The sequence below is a fragment of the Neltuma alba genome, unplaced genomic scaffold, assembly GCF_004799145.2.
Source record: "Neltuma alba isolate B1F8T4 unplaced genomic scaffold, ASM479914v2 tig00010842_pilon, whole genome shotgun sequence".
In the NCBI taxonomy this organism is placed as follows: Eukaryota; Viridiplantae; Streptophyta; class Magnoliopsida; order Fabales; family Fabaceae; genus Neltuma; species Neltuma alba.
Genome location: NW_021635639.1, coordinates 322,594 through 343,907, shown reverse-complemented (window position 1 = coordinate 343,907; position 21,314 = coordinate 322,594). Strand labels below are relative to the sequence as shown.

The 21,314-nt window shown below is 34.7% G+C and overlaps 1 pseudogene; it reads right to left on the bottom strand.

The window, feature by feature from the left end:
- Positions 1-4,902: 4,902 nt before the first annotated feature.
- LOC114759418 (G-type lectin S-receptor-like serine/threonine-protein kinase RKS1) overlaps positions 4,903-21,314 on the bottom strand; it is a 28,522-nt pseudogene continuing 12,110 nt past the window's right edge.

Genomic DNA, 21,314 nt, shown 5'->3' with positions numbered 1-21,314 from the left:
ATTCTCATCATTAATTCCTTTAAATCCAAAATTTGCAATTTTCATTCTCTATTTTATTAAAAAGACAAAAATAGTTTATAGTTATTTTATTATGTTCTCAATTATTCAAACCCCTCATTTTCAATACTTTTTTCACTTAGTTAACTTAGAAATTAATAAAAGGCTTGTCAAGAGGCACAATCCAAGTTGTCCTATACTGCATAATTTGATTTTATTTTTGATTTAACCTAAAGCAACTAAAAGGTTCAAAGGGCCACGTCAAATACATAGCTAAGTATATGGTTTAATAATGATAGTTTATTAGTATGATTAGTTAAGCTTTAAATTTGTGTTTGCTTAATTATCGAGTAAACATTTGAATTAGGTTATGAAATTTAGTATGATAATAACATACATCTTGAGCTTTAAAATGAGTAATAGTTGTTGTAAATACTAGGTGTGGTTGTGTCGGAAGAGACTCACATTGCTTGAAATTGTGGGGGTCAAAGTAGTAAGTGATCTTAGGCTACTAAACAGGCTAAGAAGAGGAGTGAGCTCACACGCACAATGGACCACTAGAGGCAAATTTAGCAATTTTCCATCACCCCTCATGCGTGAGTCAAATACAGTACTGGCACTTTTATTGGAAATATCTTTCTCATCAATATGTCATTTTAATTACAATTATTCCTCTTTAATGTTTGCAACCAAAGGTTTTGTTCATCTTAAATAGTCATCAAATGAGTCAATGATTACTTAAAATTGCTTATTTAATTGTGTTCATGACTATTAATTGATGAGTTTAGTGCCATTAAATGTGTTTAAATGTGCCTAATGGTATTGTAATCTACAGCCTATAAAAGAAGCATGAGAATGAAGTTCAATAGCCCCGAGCTATAAACTTTTGACCAACCCTTTTCCCTCCTCTAGTGCTGTCACATCCAGCAGTCTGATAATTAGAAATAAGAAATATTCTCAAATTATTGAGGATTAAAAATAATAAGGAAAAGTCAAAGAATTTTGGTGGAAAATAATTACAGTAATTTTCCAAGCCAATTATAGGAAATTGACTAATTAAAGAAAATTGGTCAACTGTAAATAAAGAAAAATATTTTCGAGCCATGAAAAATTAAGGAAAAATAGGGATAATATTCTTTGAGAGTTATATGAAATTATAAATTTAGTTTTATGACTAAATTACCCTTAGAGAAATTATAAGAAAATTTAAGGGTGATTTAGGCTAATTAAGGGATTTTACTCGGAAAATTCCAAGTAAATATTTTAAGAGGAATAAAATTTCAAGAAAATTCCTATAAGATCCCAAGGAATTATAAGGAATTATAGAATTAAATGAAGACCCTCAAGTGCCCAAGAGTTTTCCAAATAAATGAAAAAAAGTGGAAAAATCCCTAAAGGGAAGGAAATTAATTTTCCTTTATATTTAATTATTAGGAACTTAATTTTGAGACAAAGAGGGCAATTTGGGAAGATAAAAATGAGGAGATTAAATTAAGGATCTGACAAAGAATAATTACAGAGGCTAAGCTACTGTAATTATAGAAAAGAAGTTAAACCCAGAGCTTAAAGTATACCGATAAAGCAAGATTGGTGTCTTGCAAATCCAAGGGATCCTATTGAGCCATGTGTCAAGCTCTTGAAGAAGAAGATTTGAATTAGCCAAGTGTCATTCCATAAATGGAGAGGATTTTGACTTTAATAATTAATTTCATTTGGAATTATGTTAATTAGGAAAGAGGAATCAAGACTTAGTAGGGTAATGACATTTGGATTATCATTAAAGAGGGTGGTTGAGATATTTTTGAGCCATTAATCAGCTCTTCTCTCCCCATTTTCAGACCTACATTTCATCCAAGGGAGAAAAATAGAGAAAAAGAGAGAGTTTGAGAGGAAACAAGAAGAAAGCAAGCACCTTTGATCATCCAAGCAAGGTTTCAAGGTTAGATCTTAGTTCTAGAGGTGTTCTTACTTTGTTTTCTTTTATTTTTATGGTTTAAAATCTGTCTCTTCCCTCTCTTCATGTGGACCGAACTGATTAATAAAAAGGGAAAAGAAGTTTTAATCATAACACTTGCTAAGACACAACAACACAAGCTAGATTCTAGTGTTGGCAAGTGAGTTTAAGTGATTTTAAAGCATTTTTCATGGTTGTTGTTGTGAGAGTTATTTTCGGCCAAGTGAAGAACTGGACCCTAGGATGAGCTTTTCATTGTTTTAAGGCTTCCATGATGCTTAAAATGAGGAATGGTGTAGCGTAGACTAGAAGAAACAAGTGTTGGAAGCTTAAAAGCAAAGCTGAAAATTTTAGGTCAAAGCCTCTAGTGGTTTGGTCAAGGTGTGACTGGAAGAAGCAAATTTATTTTCATAAATCTAAGCCCATTTTTGGAATCTACATGAAAATCCATGTAGGAACAAGTTAAGGAGTGATTTTTAGGGTTAAAGAGAACCAAATCTAAAACTAGTGAACAGAGGAGAGAACTTTATGGTTCAAGAATCATTTTGATGTGTGTTCTTGCTTTTTCATGGTTGGATAATGATTCTTGCTGCCATTTTTGTTGGATCACATGGTTAGGGTTTGATATTTGCCAAGGGAAAGAGGAGAAGGAAGAAAGGCTAAGACTTTTGGAACAAGGTAGTAAGTTAAACCTAGCTACTACCACTAACTAGCATTATTGATTATTGTATGGTTAATTACTATTATTGTGGTTGAGCTTTCTTGATTGTTATGTGGCTGCTCTATGTAGTATCTTGCTTTGGCCTTTGCATGTTCGAGTTTTCCAAATGATAAGCATGTTAGTTTACCAATAGTAGCTAATATGATCATGCATAATAATGATGCTTGCTTGGTGTTATAGTTGGTTAATTTGCTACTGGGATTTTCAAAAATCTCATCCCCCAAAAATAATGTAACATTTTAGGACTTGAATCCTCTAAGGGGAAGCTGCAGATTGAAGGCTAATTTGTGGGGTTTAGCCACAAAATTCGTGAGCTCATTTTGGTTATGTAAATCGTGAAATTTGGTATGATGAAAGATGACATCCTAGCTTCAAATTGATAGCTAATATGTTAAAAATGGCCTAGTATACGATTTATAATGATTTTTCAAAGTTAATGGTCAAAATCTGGACATCAGGGTTTTTGGCAAATGGACAGTGTTGTTTTCTCAAAAACCTGACGCTTTCTCATAAATTGGACAATGAGATTTTTTTTTCTTAAAAGAGGACTTAAAGAGCTTTAAGTAGAATTTTGAACCACCCCAATTGGATTTTTTTAGAATAAGTTATGAATTTTTGAAGTTGGGCCAGAAAAACTGGATTTTTACATGATGAACAGTAAAAATCCGAAAATTAGCATTTTTATGGTAAAAAGTGAGCCCAAGACCATCCAATGTGGTCAAAAATGATTTTGAAAGAAACCTAAGACAATATAATAGTAAGGTGTGACAAGTGCTCTACCTTGTTGAGTTCTTTTATGTTTTGCTATTATGTTCACCTTGTTCTTACAAAAAGAATCTATTTAATCCTTGGGAGTGCCACTTCTTGCTTTATCAATAGTCGTGAAATAGCTTTTAAGCACAGTATCCATAGGACATGACTTGGATTTACCTTTTTTTAGCATGTGTTGCTATCAACAGGATTTGCATAACATTATAGAGGAGTTGGAAGATCCACTAGATTTTTAGAGAATTTAGATGTTCCCACCAATATAGTGAAAATGACACATTAATTAGACAAATATTTCCTATAAAGTATGCCTAGTAACACGTTTGATTCTTACACAAGGCGTGAGGGAAAATTGTTGGATTTGCCTCTAGTGGCCTATTATGATTGCCAGCTTACTCCTTCTCTTGGCCCATTTAACAGCTCAAGATCACTTGTTACTTGAATCCCCACAATCTCAAGCAATATAAGACTTTTCCTTTAACATACCCACACACATTTTCTATAGCATAGTTAACTTCCTTGTTAGATTTTCTGGCCAGCTCAAAGATTAGTGGGATGATTATATATCACAAGAGGAAAAGGACTAAATATTAAGAACCATAAAAGTAGAACTTGATCAGACTCCTATTACTTATAATGGAGAATCCATTCCCATTACAGCAAATACCTTAATATTACTTTGGTTAAGAAGGTATCTCTATGCCACCTAAAATCAATGAGTGCTCTACATTTCAGGTTTGCAAGTTCAGCTAACCTATCTTTTCACAAAAAAGGATTGCCTATGAAATGTTGAACTATGGTAAATATTATGGTATCTTAAGCATCAAGAACGAGTTCTCTATTATGAGTAATAGGAGTCCCTTTTGACTCTTATGGCTCTTAATATTTGATCCTTTTCCTCTTTGATATATAATTGTTCCATCAACTTTTGAGTTGGCCAAAAAATCTGGCAATTAGTAGGTTAACTATGGTTTCGTCAAAATAATTATAGATTGTTAAATAGGTTGTATACTAACTATGAACATATGTTGGAGGGTGTTACGATATTATACTTAGTTTCACCATCGAAATTCTTTCAAAAAATTTAAATATCATCATGATACAACAGAAAATTTATCTAATTATTTCCTAAAAAAAACAAATGAGAACAAAAAAAAAAAGTAAAGATAACCTTTTATAGAGATGCACATGCTTCTCAAGCATTCATGGTAGAATACGTTAAATTCTTCAATCAAATTCTAAAAATGTATACTTATTATTAAATCACAATGTGCCCAAACCTAATTCACAATTAATATAGATCTCAATTGACTTCAGGTAAAATATAAGGAGAAACATATACAAATACAAAACAATAGATCCGACCCATAGTCCAAAAAAGAGGCGCATACACAACTTTTGTATCTTTCAATTTCCTCAGTTCACTTAAAATCCCTTCAAGCTATCCATGTTCAATTTATGATCAACAACCATCAATTGTAGAATGAGGGAGGACATTAACTGATGCTTCCTTAGATATTGAAGTCTTTGAATGCAAATCATGAGGATTTAAAAGAAACGCAGGTTTTTTAGGCGAGGGAAGACTTACTTCATGGCCAAGCATGAATATAACTTCTGTCATGGATGGCCTATGGATGACAATTTCTTGCACACACAAGAGCCCTATTTTGATATATCTTTGGACAACATCAACAGGATATGATTCACCAAGTGTTGAGTCTACTATTTCCAAGGCCTTTCCTTCTCCCCACAAGTTCCATATCTACAAATTAATGAAATATTATACAATTATTAGTAGGAAAACTGTCATTGAGATTTGTTAATGCAATTTCTCACTAGGCTTTTGAGGTAAAATATTAGAGAACATGGGAAAAAGTTAGTTTAGTCTATACTTCATCCTTATAGATTTTCAATCTTACTCGTCCAATCAAATTCAAGTATGATCCTTCCTTTTCACGATCTATGTTTCTCCTCCCACTAATGATCTCTAGTAAAAGAATACCAAAGCTAAAGACATCAGACTTTATTGAATATTGTCCTTCTATCGCATATTCTGAGACATATAACCACTGCAACAATAACTCAAAATTGTTATAATGTATTCTTGTACAAATCAATCTTTCATCTTATTTCAAGAGATCTAAAAGAGTTTGGCCCTTACTATGTCCCAACTATTCTCCTTGTTATTGCTTGGATTTGGTCCTCACCAAATATTCGAGCCATACCAAAATCTGAAAATTTGGGGTTCATTGTAGCATCTAAGAGAATATTGCTAGCTTTAAGGTCTCGGTGAATTATTTTCAACCTCGAATCATGATGAAGATAAAGAAGACCTCGAGCAATTCCAAAAATAATATGAACACACTTATTGCAATCTAAAAATGATCTTTGATGCATATCTGAAATGAACCATAAAAGTTTCTTAATTAATATTGAAAAATAGCAGGAAAATAATCTAGTCCTAATAAGCATATGTACAAATTAAATAAGAAAAGACATGATGGGAATTCAATACTAGAACAGTATTTGATAAAATGTTCTCTGATTTGTTTAGGTATGTAAATTGACCATGTTATATTTGTTACAATCATTTATCAATATATGAATATACACAATCAATATATCAGTATATATAATTAATAAACTCTGTTTGAAGTTATATACTATTCATAATTTATATATTGCCACGCATTTTTTAAACTTTGTTTATATAAACATGTCTAGTTAGAGAAAAGAAAGAGGAGGACACACCAAAAAGATAGAAGTCCAAGCTTTTGTTGGGAAGGTACTCATAGATCAACATCCTTTCTTCTTTATGAATGCAATATCCAAACAACCTTACGAGATTCCTGTGCTGCAATTTAGCAATCAGTTTAATTTCATTCTTGAACTCTTTAATCCCTTGTCCTGAACGTTGAGACAATCGTTTCACTGCTATCTCTTGTCCATTAAGTAATAAGCCCTGAAATATCAAAGCACTAAAATTTCATACATATATATGTTCCCCCCCCCCCCACCTAACATACATATATGTGCTGAAAGACTATCAAACATTAATGTTCAATGATATATTACTTGCATAAGAATTAAAATATAATAATAAGATTAAAGGAAGTTGCATAAGAATGAGATTTTTAATATTTCTCTTACCTTGTAGACAGAGCCAAATCCGCCATGCCCTAACTCATTCTCACTTGAAAAACCATTTGTAGCCGCCTATGGTTTTAATGTTGAAAAATTGTAAGCTTACTTGGTTGCTATTTTCACCATGCTCTTCTTCTTAGGTAGATTCTATGTTTATTTGTTGCTGAGTCATCTTGTCTGAAATATGCAAAAACAAGAGTATACAATAAGACATTTGGAATATGTTGTGCCAAGAAAAGAACATATTCATTCAAAACAATATGTTAAGAATAAGGTCCATCATTTAACTAGAATATGTTCATATTTCAATGATTTAATCTTCGTATGATTGAAGCTGGATTTTTTATAATATATGTACTAAATGTTTTGGAGAAAACTGTTGTGCATCTCACATAAGTAATTTAATCACTAAAAAGTTTTACAAGTGAATAGTGTGCAATGAAAAGTCACACTGCAGGAAATGACAACATGTGCATGCTACTTATTTGCTGTGAGACTTTTTTGTGCTGAGATTCTTATGTTGGATTGCACAATGATTTTCCAAAAGTTCTAGTACAACTAATTCTGTGTAAGTAATTTAATAAACAAATTTAAGAGTTTAGCATAAATATGAATGCATGATTAATATAAAGGTCAGCAACAGTGTTTTGAATATGATAATAGATATTTTAAATAACCAAGGTAAAATCTGTTAAATGCCACAAACCTTTCTTCCATCTCAAAAGACTAATTAAAGTGCGAGGGAAGAAACAAAAACACACACACAATATCGTAATCAGTTATATTTGAGTGACTTAAAATAAAGCATTTAAAAGACAACTTTGATGGTGAAATTAGAATGACAATCGGGGGAGAGTAAGGGTGTTTTTTTTTTTTTTTTGGTGACAAGAGTAAGCGTTTTATTGTACAGCCCATTCATCTTCTAAAGGGGAAAAAAAACTTTGACCATGATTATCAATTCTCCAATATACATCCTGCCCACAAGAAAACACAACAAAAAATCGCAATTTTTATTTTTAATAAAACGCCTTTTAAAGTTATTAAAGTGTTGATATATTATAGTCATATAATTATTTATATAAGAAATTTTCATATAACTCAATATTTTAATAATTTCGTTTAAAAATCTTATCATGAATAATTTTGTAGATTTACCCAGGCAATTCAACTTCAGCACCTCATTTATGCTTTTCTATTTATTCCAAACTTGACGTAAGAAATTAAACAGCGTCCTCATCCATATCCCCACAAAAAAGAATCCTAAAGAAATTTGTTGGAGAAATAAAAAGAAAGAGAAGGAATAATGTTGACCCCACTAATGCATATCTTGTATTCTGGGGCTATAGAAGCTCAATAATGAACTTGAATTAAGTAGGCTACTAAGTCCAACTGAGAAAAATTTCCAGACGTTCCCTAAAAAGTAAAATGAATCTGAAGGAGTAAATTACAAATTAAATATTTTTCTGGCACTAGGGTATAAATATTTTTAGAGAGGTTCTGGGAAAGTTTCAAAGACTTGAATGAAAGATAATAGTTATTTAAATTTAATTAAAGGAAGAAAGGTCCAAGTTAGAAAAAGAAGACAAAAAGTGTATAGGAACAAAATTATAATTATTGAAAGTTCTTGGTATTAAGTGTAAATAAATATTATGAAATTACGGAAGAATGCCTTGAGCGAGAAAGTGAATAAGTGATCCTGAGAATATTTTAGGTTGGAAAGCACTTATAAGTCATTTTGATTAAAACTCTCAAGAGATATTGAAGGGAATTACAAGAGAATCAAGTTGAAGCTGGGGGCCATTAAGTATAACTATGGAAATTTACTCAAAAAATTCAATAAAAATAGGGAATAGGAAAAAGATTCCTATGTGATATTTAAAGCCTATAAGTGGTATTTGGATCAAAAGTTTTTTTTTAGTACACATAGGTATCCTTCTATTAGAGACAATCTTATTTAAAACACTGTCAGGCACTAAATGTGGACATATCTCCCATCAGAGATTCAAACTTTGGTTCATTATTTTGTGAAAAACTAGTCCTTTCCGCTAAACTCAACTTTCCATTAGTAGATCAAAAGTTGAATCAAATAAGCAAATTAATATAGTTTCGGCTGAGTAAGTTATTGGGTAAAGGCTAATTAAATTGAGAGCACAACAGGAGATCCAACAAGCCCAAAATGATGACAACCATGAAAAAGAAAGAAAGAAAAGAAATGATGATAATTAAATTTTAAAGTATTTGTGGTTAAGGAATTGATTATGAAAATTAGAAAATTTACCATGGTAAAAGGAGACTAACCTTCATATAATTATAACTATGAATTTAGCAATAGATATATGAAAATAGCATTTTAGGGCCATATAACTTTATGTTTCTGCCAAGCTTAAAACTCATGGGAGGAGTTTGATTCTGTTAATTCTATGGTCATAAATGAACTCCCCATAATACCTTTTGTGTGGGAAAATGATGGCGTAGGAATTCTTATTCCAAGAAAAACAGTGAAAAATTAAGATAAATAAAGTAAAAATAAAGTAGAGTTTAAGCTATCAAGAGCGCCCAGACAATCTGATTAATGGGTCTAACAATTCTTACACATATTCCATGGCATATATTCAGAAACCAAGAATATCATGGAAGAAGGAGATTTGATCATGGTGAATCACGTAATGGAAGCAAGAAAAACAAATAAGAATTAATAAAGCTAAAAGATAGAGTAAATTTCTCTTTTCTATGCCCTTGATATAATTTAATTATACTTGTGTGATCATAAGTATGAATGCTTAGATTTACCATACAAAGAATAAGTGAATGTTTGAAGCTCTATTTCTAATACTTCCATGGTCATATGTGAAGTATGAAAGATTAAGCATGTAAATTTTTCAGTATGTTAGTTAATGCATGTGATGTGGTAAAAAGCTTTCGCTTGGGATGCATGAACCATATTGTTTGGTATTGGAATTTCTCCGAATCTCACCCAGATTCTCAGATAAAGGAAGAGGCGAGGAGATTTCAAAGAATACGAAGAAGCTCGCTTTAAATTTGTTGAAGTTAAGAAATCATATTTTTGTTATGAAGACAATTTTAAAGGCTAAGTAGTGAATTGTGCTCAAAATTCATGGATGGTGATTGAATGATGATAAAACTTCATAAGGTTATACTTCTTTTGGCACGTTATTTATCTGTAAATCCATGATTTATGATGCATCAAGTATGATGACTTAAGTTTGACGATTTTTTGGGTTATGCAGATTAAAAGCTAGTTTAGCCATAGTAAACAATATTAGATATATCCTTGACAAATTTATTTCAACCTTTAGATAAAATGCTTTCCAAGAAATCCTAATTGAGGACATTTGGATGTACAGAACGAGTTTAGGAAACGAATAAATTGTATCAATTTAAATAGGACCAGACTAGGATAATCTTCTTCTTTTTTTCAATACACGTAAAAGATTTTGAGAACTTTTAAAAAAATTCAGAGCATTCTCGTATGATTTTCTTATGAATAGTTATGACTTTTTAAAATTCAACCAAAAATATACAAATGCCAAATAAATAGTAACTTAACGCGTCAAATATTTTAGCTTCAACCCATGACTTGGTTGAACATTAATTAGCTTCAACTAATCAATTGCTTGAACATTAATTAATTCTTGCGAATATATGTGATAAAAAAGTACTATTAAAATTATTGATGTGACAACCAAGCTTCCAGGTCTCGCTAACCCCCCTAATACGTATCTATGTATCCATGTCTATCCCTTTGATGTTTTTACTTTACCTAAAACTAGTGGAGAGCATTTATTTCATGATTTTCTTTTTCGATTCATAATTTGTCTAGGATGATTAAAAATACATAAATTGTCCTAGAGAAGTAAAGAAGGGAAAAGAAGTTGGCACCTCTCTTTTTCTTCATCTGAAAGCAGTAAACACACATGGCAATAAGAATAACAACCACAATGATGGTAGCCATCAGAATATCCACTATTCCAGACACAGAGAGTATTCCTTTTGATTTCCTGTTATAATTTGCTGAGAAAAGTGGAAAAAATTAAGAAAGTCTTTAAGACAAAGTTAAAAATAGCAGAGGAAAAAAAAATTAAGATATGCGATACACCTACATAGTTCAATGGCATCGACACGAACATAGATGTCATGGCCTTCCTCATTTAACACCATCGCGTCCATTAGAGCTCCATGCCATGCTATCACACCTTACTTATATAGTATCTTAGCATTTATTTAGAACCATTCCAGACCATGTTGGATGGTCTTACACTTAAAAATTTCAATTTGGACGTTAATTTTCGGAAAATTACTGTTTACTGTCCAGTTTTCAGATTACAGGTCCAACTTTGAAAAATCATAACTAATTCTAGAAAAATCGTATGGAGGTGTTCCAAAATTCTACAGAAAGCTATTTCAATGCTCTTTAAGGAAAAAATATTCAACTGAACTCAGCCTCACTAAAAACGTAGTTTATTGGATTAAGATTACTATTCGTTTGGTAAAATCTGGACTTTCCAGATTCTCCGCCTTAACTTTGAAAATTCATATCTCTTCGTATACCCATCCAAATGAGGTGATTTACCACTCATTTTAAAGCTTGGGATATGCACTATAAGTATACCAAATTTCGTAGCTTAAATCATTCATATGATAGGTCAAACTGAAGCTTGAAACTAACTGCTCCATAACCTACGTTTTATCCCTTAACATCTCTTTACTTTAATTCTTTTTATTTCTTTGGCATACCTAACATGGGCTTACTTTTTCCATTCATGCTCATACATTCCTATACACACCATAAGCTTTATAATTAAATACATGGCATTCACAACATAAGTCATAACATAGGAGAATTATACATTGAATAATAATATCAATCATTAACATCAATAATTCTCCACTTCTTCTCCTTGCTTCTCATGCCATTATCATTGATTGACCTAAATGGTTGGTTAGGGAGGGGTGAGATTCGAGAGAATCTCAGTAGCAAACATTACCACATACATGCACAAGATGGATGCTAGTGTATGCTATGTAGTTTTTCATAAACTTAAGTTAACTAGTGACATGCCATCATGCTTTATACTTGGTATAAAAATGCATGGCCATGGGAACATATTAAAAACAGCATTTCCAGCAACAATCCTCATGTAACAACATCATTCAAACAACAAATACAAACCAACACATGAGCATACCATGTCAAGCACATAAAGGGTAAGTTCACTACCTTGCACCTCAAGCTTTCCTCTTACTTTTCCTTTGACTCCTTGACTTTCCAACCATGTGGGTATTCGGTCAACATCACCAAACATCCTCTTGGATGTTCCAAAGGTCCTAAACATAACCATAATGATCACACAATCCATTAGGACCATTAGATTACATAAAGTTCAAGACTAGCTTTCTTGAACCTCAACCCTTTCTCTTAGCCTTAGGGTTTTCTTTCTAACTTTTCTAATATAAATCTTATCATTTTTCATCCTTAAGATCTATTTCTTGTCAATTAGGACCACTTTAGATGGCCTTAGATCCAAGAATACCAAATCTGGAAATTTTGGTTTGCGGGTACTGTTCACGCAGAAACTCCAGAATTTTTGCTCAACTTTGAAAATTCATAATTAAATCTAGAAAAATCCAAATTGAGTGCTTCCACGTCTCACTGAAAGATCCTTAAGTTAAATTTAAAGAAACAATAGTTTCAGGAACCAATTCTACACTGAAAAGTACCGAAATTGTACGGAAATCGAAACTCTTCCAAAAGTTCAACACTGTTTCCAGATTTCAAACCCTAACTTTGAAAAATCACCATAAATCGTACACATATCCAAATGAAGTGTTCTACCCATGGATTTAAAGCTCACAGAGTGTATGTTAAGCATACCAAATTTCAGAACCAGATATGAACAGTAACTAATTCGAAATAGGCATCAATTCAGCACGTAATTCTTCCAATTTTCACATAGATCCACTTGGATCTACCATACTTTGAGGTGTTCTAGCAAGATCTAACAACCAAACTCCCTTCCCCACTCATCAACCATTTCGACCAGCCATCAAAAGGGAGAGAAGACAGATTTTTCAACCTTAAAAGAGAAGGAAAACAAGACAAGAACACATCTAGAACCAAGATCTCACCTTGAATCCTTGATTGATGACCAAAGTTGATAGCTTTCCTTGGTTCTCCTTCCAAAACCCTCTCTTTTCCTCTCCTCTTTGCCTTGGACAAAATTCCCATCTAATTTAGGGGAGAGATGAGCTCCTTAGTGCTCTCAAAATATCTCATCTACCACATTTAATGAAAGTCCAAGTGTCAAATGCCTAAGCCTTCTTGAAACCTCTCTCTTAATTAACTTAATTCATAATATAATTACATTCCAAAGTCAAGATCCTCTCCATTGGTAGCTTGACACTTGGAAAGCTTTAATTACCATCCATTAAGGGCTTGACAAGTGGCGACTTGTGGGCCAAGTAAAGTGCAAGACTCTGATTAACACTTTATCGGTGCACTTTTACTCCGGGTTTAACTTCTTTTCTATAATTACAGTGCTCTGGCCTCTGTAATTATTTTCTGTTAGATCCATAAATTCCCTTTAATTCCAAAGAATATCTATGAATTTTCTTAGGCCATAACACTTCCTTTAAACCTTGCATAAAAATTCATTTACCAAAATGCCCTTTTATCGGTAAAACCGGTTCTTTAATTTATTAAAGCCACTCCACTGACCTTTTGGTTACGGGACTAATTTTATAAATTAGTACAACCTTTCAACCCTTTAACCTCATTTTTGTATACATTTTTGAGGTCTCTTGCTATTTCAAATAATTACCTCAAACGGTATACTTTTTACCGGTCACAACCTCATAAATTCCATTTAAGCTGCCTCAGGGGTATTTTCGTCTTTTTTCTTCATAGAAGAGCCTTAGAATATTATTTCCCATTTTCTGAAATTTTCTTGGAATTCTCTGTATACTCTTCCATTTTTACCCCTGTTGGTCATAACTTTTGAATTTACAGTTTAGTCCCTGCTTGGACTTAACTTCATATAATCCTCTCTTTGAGGCTTCTAGCTTAATCCTTGGCCTGTTTCTACTCTCTTTTCTCTTTCTAGGCCCTCGAGACTTTACTGGAGTCTCTCACCTTGATTATACTGAAGCCCCTGAAAAACTTTTACTTTGTAGTTTAGTCCCTAAAACTGCTTTGACTTTCTTTCTCATCTTTGAGACTTCTGCTCAAAGGAGTCTAGCAGCCTATCCAATTCAGGTTATTTCTAGTACTTTTTGGCCTAAAAGTCTGGATGTTACAATTCTCCCCCCTCAAAAAAATTTCGTCCTCGAAATTTCGAGTCAAACCTCTATTCTTACCCTTAATGAGAGGTTACCTGAGAAGAATATCCCTACTTATACTTAACTCTGACCTTTTCAACTTTTCATTATACCTCATTTCTGAGTTTTCACCCTAGGCTTCATAATTACATAACTGGTCGTTCTAAACTTTTTTGTCATTCATATGAGCATGGTCTTTGCTTCACTACTAGAAAAAAAACTTTTAACATCGCAAACTAACGGCGGTTCAGCAGAAAAACGACGTGAAAAAAATGCGGTGGCATTTTTGTAAATAATTTGAAGAGGGTATGACTTTCCACAGCGGTTTTCTTAAAAACCGTGGAAAGTGTGTCTCTTAACCTTTCTCCGCTTCGACTTCGGTCATTTTCTTTCTCATTTCTTCAGTGCGTCATGGTCCCCCTCTGCCCCACCACTGTAAAACTGCCATTACCACCGCCATTCCCGCCACTATCCCACCGTTTAAACTCCTCCATTGAGCTCTTGGAGCCTTGCCGCCGTGCGCCGCAGTCCGCCGTGGTCGACGCCTCCCATTTCCGTCCGTTCTTACTTGGAGCCTTGCCGCCGTGCGCCGCAGTCCGCCGTGGTCGACCGCCTCCCATTTCCGTCCGTTCTTGCTTGGAGCCTTGCTGCCGTGCGCCGCAATCCGTCGTGGTCGACCGCCTCCCATTTCCGTCCGTTCTTGCTCAGTCGTGGTCCACCACTGAAAACCGGTCCTAACCCCCACTATCTAACCGAAAACCAGTGCGCCGCCGCCGTCCGCCGCCACCTCACTTCGCGTTTGAAGCTTCTCTGCTCTGTGAGTATCCTCTTCTTTCATTCTTTTCAATTTTTCTTGGTTTGTTGAATGTTTTAGCCATGAAAATCTGTTATATATGAAATGGGGTTGTTAGTTTTACATTGTGGTTGGCTTGTATTGTTCATTTTGCATTTTTTATGTGGTTGAACCGTTGATTGGTGTTAATTGGTAGGCATTAGATGTGAAAAAACCTTAATTCCTTTTTATATACTGTATTAGAAATATGTTTAAATGTTTGGAGTTGATTAGTTGTGAAGTTTTTAAATTTTTTTATAATTTTTTGATATTTATTTCGAATTTTTGATAAATTTTTTGTAATAAATATAAGAATTTAGTGATAAATAATCTGTTAGTTATTTTGTGTTTTTTTTCCTTCGTTATGAATTTTGATTGATAGTAAAGTATTGTTTAAATAATCTGTAGAACAATGGATCGTAGTTGGATGAAAGCTAAGAGAATTAGCAAGGAATATGAGGATGGGGTTGAAAAGTTTCTTGAGTTTGCTCAGAGAAATGCCCCTAGTAAAGGAGATGGATTGTACTATTGTCCTTGTGTCAAATGTTTAAACAATAGTCGACGGAGTATTTCTGAGATAAAAGAGCATCTTATCTGTGATGGGATAAATTTGAGGTATACAAATTGGATATGGCATGGAGAAATTAGAAAGACTACACTGTCTGCAAATGAGAAGGTTGTGAATGAAGACTTTGGTGATAGAATTTCGGATATGTTTCGTGATATAAGGTCTGAATCCTCTACACAGTTTTCTTCCACCTTTGAAACTTTGTGTAGTGATGCAGAGACACCTTTATACCCGGGGTGCAAAGATGATTACACAAGATTGACAACCGTATTGAAACTGATGAATTTGAAGGCAAGAAATGGTTGGACCGATGCTAGTTTTACGGAATTGCTGAGTGATATTCTTCCCAAAGGGAATTCACTTCCGAAACGAATGTATGAGGCAAAAAAGATTTTGTGTCCGATGGGTTTGGAATATGAGAAGATACATGCGTGTCCTAATGACTGCATATTATTCAGAAATGATTATGAAGGGTTGAATAAGTGCCCTAAATGTGGGACTTCAAGATACAAAATGAAGAAAGATGATGGTGATTCTAATGAGATGACCAAAGGTTCTCCTTCAAAGGTTCTGTGGTATCTTCCAATAATACCACGATTTAAGCGTCTATTTGCTAATGCCACAGATGCAAAAAACTTGAGATGGCATTTCGATGAGAAAATATGTGATGGAAAGCTTCGTCACCCAGCAAATTCTCCTCAATGGAAAACAATAGATCAAAAATTTCCTCAATTTGGTGGCGAGCCAAGAAACCTTCGGTTAGGGCTTTGTACGGATGGAATTAACCCGTATGGTAATCTTAGTAGCATACACAGTGCTTGGCCAGTGCTCCTCGTAATTTATAATTTGCCTCCTTGGTTATGTATGAAAAGAAAGTATATCATGCTATCTTTGATGATCTCGGGGCCAAAACAACCGGAAAACGATATCGATGTGTATTTGGCACCTTTGATTGATGATCTGAAGAAATTATGGGAGGAAGGTATTGATGTGTTTGATGCATATAAACAAGAGACCTTCAATTTACGTGCCATGATCTTCACCACGATAAATGACTTTCCAGCATATGGAAATTTGTCAGGATACAGTGTTAAGGGGCATAAAGCATGCCCGATATGCGAAGAAGGCACCCACTATATGCAACTTAAACATGGCAGGAAGACAGTATACCTTGGTCACAGAAGGTTTCTTAGTCGGTATCACCCTTACCGTAGATTGAAAAAGGCATTTAATGGCTCACAAGAATATGAAATGGCTCCAAGACCATTAACTGGAGAAGAAGTTTATCAGCGGGTGGAGGGAATTAATGTGGTCTTCGGTAAGAAGAAGAAGAAGAAGACTGCCGGTGAGAGAAATATATGGAAAAAAAGATCTTTCTTTTTTAATCTTCCATATTGGCAAAGTCTTGATGTGAGGCATAGTCTTGATGTGATGCATGTGGAGAAAAATGTATGTGAGAGCCTTGTTGGTACACTTTTGCATATAAGTGGAAAGACTAAAGATGGAATCAATACAAGACGAGACTTAGTCGAAATTGGAATAAGAAATGTCCTTCACCCACAAGAAAGAGATGGTAAGAGGGCTTATTTACATCCAGCTGCGCACACATTATCAAAAGAAGAGAAAAGAAGTTTCTGTGGTTTTGTCAATAGTATTAAGGTGCCACAAGGTTATTCTTCTAATTTAAGCAAACTTGTTTCAATGCAAGATTTGAAGATAACGGGAATGAAGTCTCATGATTGTCATGTGTTGATGCAACAATTACTTCCACTTGCTATTCGAGGCATTATGAAAACCGATGTGAGAAATACTATTACAAGACTTTGTATGTTTTTTAGTGCCATTTGCAGCAAAGTCATTGATCCTGCTGAGTTGGATGAATTAGAAAATGAAGGTTATGTGATCCTCTCTCAATTGGAAATGCATTTTCCTCCATCATTTTTTGATATTATGGTCCACTTGATAGCTCATCTTGTACGAGAGATAAGATTTTGTGGCCCTGTGTGTTTAAGATGGATGTACCCTTTTGAGAGATACATGAAAATCCTAAAAGGGTACTCTAAGAATCCTTATCGGCCTGAGGCATCAATTGTTGAGAGATATGTAGCTGAGGAGGCAGTTGAGTTTTGTAACGCATATCTTGATAGGGTAAAGGCAGTTGGTCTTCCTCAATCTCGACATGATCAGGGGAGAAGAAGCAAGGGAACACGGGGTGTCATAGTGAGGTCTATGTCAAGAGAAGTTGTAATGCAGGCACATCTATACATTTTAAACAACACGGATGAAGTTTTGCCTTACTTAAATGCTCACAAGAATATGCTGAGGAACTTGAATCCAAGAAAGAGTGATATGCAACTAGCTAATGAACATAATAAGTCATTTGCAGAGTGGTTCAAGCGAGAAGTGTTAAAAGATGGCAATCCTTCTGAGACAATACAGAGGCTAGCTGCAGGGCCTTCCTTTGAGGTTTTGTGTTGGGGTGGATATGATATAAATGGTTATTCTTTTTACACAAAAACCCAAGACGATAAGAGTACTATGCAGAATAGTGGGGTGATGGTAGTAGCGGAAGCCATGCATTTTGCTAGTTCTAAAGACAGAAACCCAATGTTGGCGGCAATGTCCTATTATGGAATAATAGAAGAGATATGGGAGGTTAGTTATACCAAGTTTAAAGTTCCCGTCTTCAAATGTAAGTGGGTTAATAGTAATGCTGTGCAAGTGGATGAAGAATTTGGATTTGTTTCGGTCGATCTTGAGAGGTTTGGATACGGAGACGAGCCATTTATTTTGGCAAGTCAAGCAAAACAAGTGTTCTTCGTTCCCGATCTAGCAAAAAAGAAATTGTCTATCGTGCTTCAAGGTAAAAGGCAAGGAGTTGGTGGAGATGATGGTGACTTAGAGCTTAATCTTGATGAAACCCCGCCTTTCACAGCTACTCGACCTAAAGCAGTTGAATTAGATTTGGTAGATGATGACTATGCTGTTAGAGATGATCATTGTGAAGGAATTTGGGAGGATAATCGTTGTAAGCCTCAAATGAATTTTTTGATAATTTTTTTTGCTAAATATACTTAATAATATAATGTTTTATATTAACTTGATATTTTTATTCTTACATTTATTAATTCATTGTTCTTTAAACAGGAAATGGACGGATCCGGTCAACAGGGTTCTGGTGAGGACAACTCTTTTACTAGCCGGAGAAAGGGTAGAGGGCCAACCCATATGAGGCATTTAGCTTTACGTGATGAGAGCACACAGCCTATGAGGATTACAGTGGAGTTTGATGATGATCTGAAGCCTATAGGAAAGGATGGGGCTCAATTTACTAGTTATGTGGGTTATCTCGCACGCAGTAAGATTAGCATTGACATTCCTAACTGGAAGAAGGTGGACAAAGATTTGAAGAAAAACCTTTGGGAGGATATATTGGTATATTGTGCATTGTTTTCTCTACTTGTTTCAATTATAGTTGCTTATTTACTTTATAACTCTATGCTATTATTGTATTGCATGCAGCTGACATTTGATATTCCTGCCACTAAACAAATGAGAGACCGTCTGTTGAAGCAAATTGCTGAACGGTGGAGGGATTTTAAGTCCATGCTTACAACACATTATATTAATGGAAAAAGAAAGGGTGAGCATCTTAAGGAACGATATTCATTTATTAGTGAAGAGGCATGGGAGAATTTTGTGAAGCAACGTGAAGACCCTGCATTTCAGGTTTGGTTTCTTCAAACTTAATTTTTAATCAGGTCATATTTTATTTAACTAAACTAATTTTGTCGATTTGGTTTCATTGTCATAGGCATTGAGTCAGAAGAACAAACAAATATCTGAGCAGAATGTATACCCACATACCATGTCTCGTGCAGGGTATGGTGGGTTGGAAAGAAGTATGATGGAGGAACGACTGAAGAATGCACAGATGGCTGCTGCTTCAGATCCTACTGGCTACATGCCATCTATTGAGCGTCCTTCTCGCCAAGAAAAATGGAAGGCGGCGAGGATTAAAAAGGGTCAATACATTACTCCACAGTCTGCTGCTGTTGCTGAGAGGATTGTAAGTAATATTTAAGAATTATGCTTCATTAATTGTTTTTTTCAATTATCTTAAATTGAATTTGTTGTTTTAATGATATAGGATACACTTGAGGAGCAATTATCTCAAGGTACATTCATCCCTCAAGGACGGATGGATATCTTGGCCACTGCTATTGGAAAGGCTGACCATCCCGGAAGAGTCCGAGGGACCCCTAAAGGGATTGGTATTAAAGAATTTTTTGGCTCTGCTTCACGAAGAAGCACTAGATCATCCTCTGCTAACATGGTATCTAAAGAGGAGCTCGACCAACGACTACAGGAAGAAACAGAGAGAGTTCGAGCTGAACTAAGTCAACAACACATGGCAGAGATGCAAAAGATACGTGACGAATTCGATGCCAAGTTTCAACAGACTCTGATGATGATGGGTACGAGTGGATTCCAGATGCCCCGAGTATCTGAACCTTCCCAGGTAATAATCACACATCTTTTTAAATCTTCTAAAGATTCATTTGATCCATTTAAACTTATTTAATGTTTCTTAACTAATTTCATATTATGTTTCAGGGTTCACTTGTGATAAAAAGCGGGAAGGGCAGTAATAATCAGACACAGCCACTGACATTGTCTGACCCTGACCCTAGCCCTGACCCTGTCGAAGACAATGGGATGCCGTGTTCTCTCTATGTGGATTATGAAAATTCACCTGTTCATGTTGCTAGTGGTCGAGCATTCATGGGCACAACGATTCACGGCAACAAAATTCCGAGCAATCAAGCAAGGGTGACAGTGGAGAGGATTGTTCGTGGTCAGGGGGTACACCAGTGCCCAATCCTACTGATGAGGTTCGACTCTTGGCCCAAGCTAAAGGACATTTCATTTTGTGGCCAAAGAGACTTATTGCAAAGCCAATGGTGAAGAAGGCGGCAGCAAAGAAGGCCACAACGAGCGCATCATCTGATCCTGTACTCTTGCCTCTTCCTAGTGATGTTGCGCTTATGTATTCCAGTTTGGAGGTTCTTCATTCCATGGTGCCAAACATGGATAAGACTGTGACTTTCAAGATGCCGTTGGGGGTTGTGGGTTCAGATATAACATACGACTTCACCATTGACAAGAGGGACCTCGTTCAGTTCCTCAACTTTGAGGAGCTTGATATAGCTTTCATGCAGCTCGCTATTTTGTAAGTTACAATATCATTTTCTTATTACATATTATACTTCATGCATGTCCTAATGTTTTTTACTTGAACAACAGGCACTTTAATCAAATCTGTCGAAACGGAGGACTTGAAGGAACATATGGCTTTATGTGTCCTCAAAGGGTGCAGAAAGAATTTAATACTGTGGAAGCAAGGTCAATCTACATTATGACCACAATGACTCAGACCAGAAAGCTAATATATTTTGCACCTTACGTGGAAGGGTAAGTGTATTATTGTATTTGAGATATACAAGCTGTATGTGTCAGGTTATAATTAACATGGTTTGCCTTTTGCAGTTATCATTGGACTCTAATTGTTTGTGCCCCTTTTGACAACAAAGTTTACTGGTTCGATTCACTCTGTGGAAGTCCATCCGAAGAAACCAAAGATGTCATCGACACGTTAGCTTTTATTTATATATTTATTACTTGTGAAGTTTATACAAGCATGCTCTAATATCATTTTCTCTTATAATGTTGATAGGGCTTTTCATACTTTTAATGTTGTGGCGATTAAACAAAATAGACAACCAAAATGGATTCTTCCAAAGGTATATGTTGTTTTGAACTAACTTTTAAACATTTTTGGATGAATTAAAGTTAATGTTTATAATCAATAATGTCTAATATTAGAATTTTATATCTTATTTTTTTAGTACCGTTGTCAACAAGGACATGTTGAGTGTGGATATTATGTCATTCGCTACATGAATGACATAATTGAGACAGGAACGACTGAGAA